Source organism: Phyllobates terribilis, unplaced genomic scaffold, assembly GCF_046119375.1.
Source record: "Phyllobates terribilis strain yellow unplaced genomic scaffold, ASM4611937v1 Scaffold_2__4_contigs__length_985480577, whole genome shotgun sequence".
Taxonomy (NCBI): domain Eukaryota; kingdom Metazoa; phylum Chordata; class Amphibia; order Anura; family Dendrobatidae; genus Phyllobates; species Phyllobates terribilis.
The window spans coordinates 620,823,441-620,831,227 of record NW_027362762.1 but is presented as its reverse complement, the minus strand read 5'-3'; positions in this window follow the sequence as shown (position 1 = coordinate 620,831,227).

Genomic DNA, 7,787 nt, shown 5'->3' with positions numbered 1-7,787 from the left:
GTATGTCATCTGGGCCTGGTGACTTGTCTATTTTGATATTATTTAGGCGTTTCTGAACTTCCTCCTGGGTTAGGTGGGTGATATTTAGCGGAGGGTTTACTTTATCACTCTGCATTTCCTCTGATAAATTGTTTTCTTTTGTGAAAACAGTGGAGAAGAAGCTATTGAGTAGGTTTGCTTTACCCTCATCGCCCTCTAAGATTTTACCCAGGTTATTTTTCAATGGGCCAACTCCATCAGTTTTAATCCTTTTACTGTTTATATAGTTAAAGAACAGTTTGGGATTCATTTTACTTTCCTTGGCAATTAGTCTCTCTGTCTCCTCTTTTGCTATTCTTATTTGTTTCTTACAGATTTTGTTTTTTTCCCTATAAGATATTAGCGCTTCCTCGCTGCCTTCTTGTTTAAGTTTACCGAAAGCCCTTTTTTTGTTTTTCATTGCCCTCTTGACTTCCTTATTTAGCCACATTGGCTTCCTCCTATTCCTAGCCCTTTTATTCCCATAAGGTATGTACCTTCTACAGTGACTATGTAGGACTGTTTTGAAAATTTCCCATTTTCTATCCGTGCTCCTATTACTGAAGATACTATCCCAGTCTTTAAGGTGAAGGGCATCTCTTAGCTGATCAAACTTTGCCCTCCTGAAGTTCAGTGTTTTTGTGACTCCCTTGCTGGGCACCCTACTGAAGCACATGTTGAATTGTATAATGTTGTGGTCACTATTTCCCAGGTGCCCCCCCGACCTGCACCTCAGTTATTCTGTCTGGCCTGTTAGTTAATAATAAGTCTAAAAGGGCCGTCCCTCTAGTTGGTTCCTGCACAAGTTGTGACAAATAATTGTCTTTGATAATTGACAGAAACCTGTTTCCTTTCTGAGATCTACAGCTTTCAGTTTCCCAGTCTATATCGGGGTAGTTGAAGTCCTCCGTAATAATCACCTCGTTATTTTTTTGCTACTTCGTCTATTTGTCTCATTAATAGACTTTCCGTGGCTTCTGCTATATTTGGTGGTTTATAACAGACTCCTATGATAATTTTATTATTGTTTTTTGCCCCATGTATCTCCACCCATAAGGACTCGACCTCCTCATTTCCCTCCCATACATCCTCCCGTATTGTAGGCTTTAGACACGTCTTTACAAATAGACAGACTCCACCCCCTTTCTGATTTCTTCGATCCCTTCTAAACAGACTGTAACCCTGTAAGTTAACTGCCCAGTCATAGCTTTCATCTAACCATGTCTCGGTTATTCCCACTATGTCATAGTTACCTGTTGATATTTCTGCTTCCAGTTCATCCATCTTGTTTGTCAGGCTCCTGGCATTTGCTAGCATGCAGTTTACACGATTTTGTTTTGTTCCAATCTTCTCCCTGTGGATTGTATTAGAAATTTTCTTACCTCCCTTCCAAGTATCTTGTCTTGGACCTTCTTTGTCGCACTTCATATCTTTCATTAGTATGTTCTCTGGTTTCATGTTCGTGTCCGGCGTTTTTCTTCCCATCCCCTCTTCTTCTAGTTTAACGCCCTCCTGATGAGTGTTGCAAGTCTCCTGGCGAATGTGTGTTTCCCGGGTTTGTTGAGGTGTAGTCCGTCTCTGGCAAGGAGTCCGTCATAGAGGTAATTTACACCGTGGTCCAGGAATCCAAATCCTTGTTGTCTGCACCATCGTCTCAGCCAGTTGTTCACATCAATGATCCTGTTCCATCTCCTGACGCCATGCCCGTCTACTGGAAGGATAGAAGAAAAAACTACCTGCGCATCCAGTTCTTTTACTTTCTTCCTCAATGCTTCAAAGTCCTTGCAGATTGTCGGTAGGTCCTTCCTTGCCGTGTCATTGGTGCCAACATGTATCAGAAGAAATGGGTGGACATCCTTGGAACTGATGAGCTTCGGTATCCTATCGGTAACATCCTTGATCTTCGCACCAGGGAGGCAGCATACTTCTCTTGCGGTTATGTCCGGTCTGCAGATAGCTATCTCCATTCTCTTGTATGGAGCGAGGCCAGGCCCTGTCTAGTGAAGGCGCGGCTTTGCTCAAAACAAGTGTATGTAGAGCGAGGCTGCGCCCACTGGCCAGGGTATGTATAACACATACATACCCTCCATTACCAGGTCTCATAGTGCCTGCGCTCGGGGATTCATAAGTCTGCGGTCACAGAGAGTGACTGGAGACTTATCACTTTTGACCGGACAACCCCTTTAAACATTGCAAACAATAGAAGAAGCTTTGCAATTTATTTGTTTATTCATATACCGTATAAAAAGCAGCGATAAAAGACTGATGACACACTAACCAAACGCTGATGACACCCAGATCCAAAACACTGATGTGATGTTTTTTCGCTGACGTGAAAACCACTGACATCTAAATGAGGCCTAAAATATAGTCTAGTGCAAATTTCTCCACTTGTTACCCATCATGCATATTAAGAAAGACCAAGTGGATGAGGCACATTTCTCTTCTGCTATAGCAGCAGCCGCATCATCTACAGGTATGTGTGTTTTGGTGGCAAAGCGCTTTTATGTGTTGCTGCACAAGAGACAGAACATTCCTCCATCACTATACTCTGTCTAGCTGCTGTCAAGCCAGATTAGCATTGTGAATTCAGAAGCTGCATGGTCACTCATTCAGGTAACTTATTGGACATGACTAGGGAGAGCTAACACCATACATATCCCCAATTAGAACACAGTTTTATGGTAATGATACCCAGTTTCAGAATGGACTCTTTCACTGCGTACATACTGTATAATGGACTACTTTTTCCTTTTCAAAAATGATTGGATTGGTTTCACCTTGTCACATGCAGAAGTAGTGCTCTTGCAGGGTGTGACATGCAGAAGTAGTGCTGTTGCTTTAAAAGAATTCAGCAACTATAAGAAGTAACACAAGCACATGAGACAGGAAGTGCTGTGCTCCAGAAGCATTCAGCAACTAGAGGGGTTAACACAGTCACAGGAGAAGGGGAGTGTTTTAGCAGAGCCCCAGGGGGATTGTGGGGAAGTTGTTTACTGTCTGGCTGAGCCAAAGAGAAAGGTGGCATGTGTGTTTTGTATCTCACAGAAGCCCCCCTGCAAGTGAAAAGGATTCAAGTCAAGAGTGAAGCTAAGCACAGATTAGGTAGAGTTCCTGAACTAGCAGTGCAGAGTATTGTCAGGCAGAAAGATAAGGACTGGAAGAAATGGTGTCACAGGGATCATCTCCCTCAGCAAATCCCCCCTCCTAGATCTCACTGTGCTGTAAAGAATGCTGTGATTATTATTGTGCCTTGGCATTAGAACTGTGCTGTCCTGTACTACTGGGAAGACTGTGAACTGCTGTACCGCTAAGGAAACTGTACTGTTTGTCACTGGCGCCTGTTGCTTATAAGATTTGACTCGCACTTCCTGTGTGGCTTCTTATTAAATGCTACTGTTCTACCGTTTATGAGGACTCTTGTCAAGTGTGTCTGGTCAGCAAGTGAAACAACCTACGTATCTGTGCCTGAAGGTCAATACCCCTGTGTGCCTGAGGGAAGCTGCAGCACATGGTATATGGTCGCCCTGAGTAACGGTTCCCCCAGGATTCCAAAGAATTCATGTAACCTGTCTCGCCCGATCTGAACCTAGCAGCGTGCGTGTAACATTGGTGGCCCATACGGGGAGTCCTGAGCGGGAATTAGCGTGTAGAGGGAGAAGAGGAAAAGTGTCTGGAAAAACCCAGCAGCACAGCTCCTCAAGTCAACTCTGCTGCACCAGTTAAAGGGGACCAGCCCTAAAGAAAACTCACTGGCAGCAATGGATGTGGAAATACAGTACAAATGGACAAAATTAGTGAGCTGATTCTTCAGTTAACCTGTGAAGAATTGAGAACAGTAGCAGAACATATAAAGATGTCAGAAGAACAGATTTCTAAAGCACACAACTGCAGGCAACTGTTAGCTGCCATTAATGCAAAAATGGATGAGCTGGAGGAGAAAGAAGCTGAAGACGTCATGGGGGCATTCCTCCAGGAACTAAAACAGTTTCTAACCAGGTTGAAGTTGGAGGATGGAGGGGCGACACCAGTTACCAAAAGTGGAAATCTCCATCCACAGACTGAACTACAGGAATTGAAAGAACAATTCAAAGCCCTAACAACAGCCCTGCAGGAATTGACCAAAACCTCTGAACTGGAGACAGACTCAGACAGGACCTTTAACCTGCTCGGGTTAGATAAATCAGGGAGATAGTCTTCTCTAACACCACAAATCACCATAAGGAAAGAATTCAAGATCCTGGGACAGATTGGAGAGTGTGAACAGAAAGAGAGACTATCTTATATGAACTTGTTGCACCAGATCGATGCAGGCTTACAGAAAGGCTACCAGCCAGATGAGATCGTTGAGTGGGTGGTGAAAGTGATCAGCCCAGGACTGAACCTCCGTAGTATGTTAGAAATAAAAAGTCAATCGACCTTGCAACAGCTGAAGATGATTTTAAAAGGGCACTATAAAGAAGAGAGTACTTCAGAATTGTTCCAGCGACTCATTAACCTCTCACAGAAAAATAATGAATCACCCCAAAGTTTCTTGTTCAAAGAAATTGAACTGAAGGATAGACTGTTGTTTACCTCCAGAGATGTAGAAGTGGAAAAGAGAAGTTTGATGCTGCACTAGTCCAGAAGAAGTTATTGAGATCATTGGGAATGGGGTTAATCAGCAAAGACATCAAGTTGCAGCTGAAACAGTACCTAGAAGATCCTGGCATTCTGGACGAAATCCTAATTGAAAAAATGAATGACGCAGCTAGTTTGGAGTCAGAGATCGAACAGAAGTTAAAGAAAGGCTCTTCTCCTAAAATCACCAAAATGAGTCAGCTGAAGTTGGAGACCCCCAGTAGCCAGTCCGAAGATCATCATGGAGACCCTCCAGTGCCGTCTCCGAGAGGGAACCTTAAATCACCAGCAAAAGAGAGAACCGCCAGCACTGACTGGGAGGAAGTAATAGGAGAACTGCGAGCAGAGTTGATTGAGGTGAAAAAGTTGATTCGTTCCAGGCCAGGAGTGGGTTCCAAAACAGAAGATAACCTGCTTGCGAAGTGTGCCGTTCATCAAATCAGAGTACAATGTGTGTCCACTGTCTAAGATGTGGTGAGGAAGGTCATTATGCCAAGGAATGCCAATGGTCACGGTCGTTTGGGTTAAAAGACAGGAGGTTGTCATTGCTGGGCGACTGGTAACCGCGACAAGGAGGAGGCCCCAGAAGCAAATCCAAATTCCACCAAACCCCAGAACGGCGCATGAGGTAAAATGGCTGCGTCAGTACTATCCCCAAGTGTGTTGCCATCTACAACAGCTGCAAGAGAGACAGGGGCATCAGTTACTTAATGACAGTGCGGAGGTCAAACGATGTACTCCTGGGAGGAGGATTCCTCGGTCAGTAAAGATAGCCTCGTCAGCCTAATCGGTGAAAGGTGCTTTATACAGTGCCAGCTAGATGGACTTCTGGAAAAAGCACTGTGGGACACAGGAGCCCAAGCGAGCCTTTTAAATGAAGAATGGAGAAGGGGCTACATGCCACATACCTGCCTTCAGTCACTAAAAGAACTCTTAGGACCAGTGGAACTCCATGGCAAAGCTGTTAACCAGACCGAAATCCATTTCATAGGCTGGGTGGAAGTGACTTTCCAACTGAGGGCCACGAAGAAGAGCAATACCATTGAGCTTTTGGTACATTTTCTCGTGACCAGTGATCAGAACGTGGCAGAGGATCCTATCCTGGGTTATAATGTAATCAGTGAGGTCATCATGAAACGCGAGTCAGGGACGCTGGTGGTGGATGCAATTGCCACATCACTTGCCATACCCAATGCAGTGGTGGAAAATGTGATTCATAGAGTAAAGAAAGCACAGAATACAATGGACCTAAAAGAAGTCAAGTTAGGCTGGCGCCCAACCATCATCCCTGCAGACCAAATGGTGGGTGTGAGGTGTGAAGTACGGGTAGAAACAGGAAGAAAAGTCCAGAAAAGACTGTTCATGCCAAAAGACTCCTCAGAACTTCCGGAAGGCCTAGTTCAAGGTGAGACTGTGCTTACGATTCCTACTGGTGGGTTTGTTCGAGTGACAGTACCGGTGATGAATACTACGAAACAAGAAATTAGACTGGATACAAATACTGTGTTAGGTCACATTGAAACTATTAAATCGGTATATCCAGCCAGTTTGAGACCCGCCCAGGGGTCTACAGTGAATTCAGTCTCCCCACCAAGAAACAGGAGTTGCCCAGGGGAAGAAATTGCACGACTAACCTCGGGGTCCCCCAGTACCCCTGGAACACTTGTGTGCTGAAGATCGAGCGGTAGCAAAACAGATGCTGAGAGAAGAGTGTCATGCATTCTCCAAAGATGACTCTGATATAGGCTGTATCCCGTCGTTGAAGTTGAATATCAATTTGAAAGACACGACCCGAGTAACCAGAAGTTACATGTCTGTGCTGAAACCATTACACCGTGAAGTGAAAGAGTATTTACAAGACCTAATCAACAGAGGTTGGGTCCAAAAGTCGAATTCCTCTTATTCCTCTCCTATTGTTTGTGTTAGGAAGAAGGACCGTACATTGAGACTTTGCTGTTATTACCAGGAACTAAACCGAAAGTCAGTACCTCATCGGCACCCAATACCAAAGATCCAAATGGTTAGTGATGCGCCCCCTGGGCCGAGTGTACACGTGTGTGGGTTACCCGGAGCCGGGTCTCTGGGGATTGTAGTCTCCGTGGCAGCGACCCGGTCCTGTGGCTCAGGGTGGTCAAACCAGTGGCAGTCTTTATAATGTTTTTGTGGTTTAATGTCCGACTACGCCACCCGTGGATTGCGGTCAGGGTGTACCGCCGCTGCGAGGCAGTCCACTGAGGCTGGTGTGGTGTGCGAAGGTAAAGATGGGATAACTCCCCACGGGAAAAGTATGGCCTCAGGGCAGGGACTGTGGATGATGGGAGTGATGGTGCACGGGCGTCCCAGTACTAGTAGTGCTGTATGCGGTGAGAAAGCAGGAACGACTCAGAGTCTTTGCAGTGCAGTTCAGAGTCTTTACTGATGATATTAAGGCAGACCCTCCCGGGAGTACTGGCTAGCATAAGGGGCCTGGTCAGTCTGCGAGCAAGCAGGAGTTCCCCTAGCCAGGTGGAGTTGTAGGCCTCCCCGTCTATCTGCACTCTTACTGGCTACCTTGCTGTAAGCGAGTGGAAGTAGCCCACGTCCCTGAGTATACCGTGTGGTGCTCACCCGTATGGCTGGTGACTTGGGGCCTTCTGATAGCCTCTGCTCCTCGATGGCGGTGCTGGTCCCTTCCTTGTGACTGAGCCTCCGGGCTTCTATGGCCAGAGGACCTGGAATCCCCTGCCGGCTGGTTTCTGCTGCTGGACTTAGAGATTCCCACAGCCTCGGACTCCGTTGTCCGGTCGTAGTCTCTTCAGCCAGTACGAGCAATATCTGCTTCTAGTCCCTGGCACTCAGCTCCTGCTCCTACAGAGCTCCTGCTGTTTCTTGCCCTGTGTCTGGAACTTCACTCCAGGCTCTGACTAACTAACCCCACCCCAGATCCAGTTTATATAGGGCAGGTTCCTCCCCTATCTGGCCTGGGACAGGAGGTGTTGCATGTTTAAGGGCTCCTGACCAGGAAACCTCCCACCTGCTCTCAGACGTAATATTTCTATTACTGTGGTAACCAGACCCCAAGGGTGCCACATTCCCCCCTAGTAAATTTTATTACTCCGGGACTAAACACATTTTTAAGAAAACACAAATATAGGGTATAACAGTAGCAT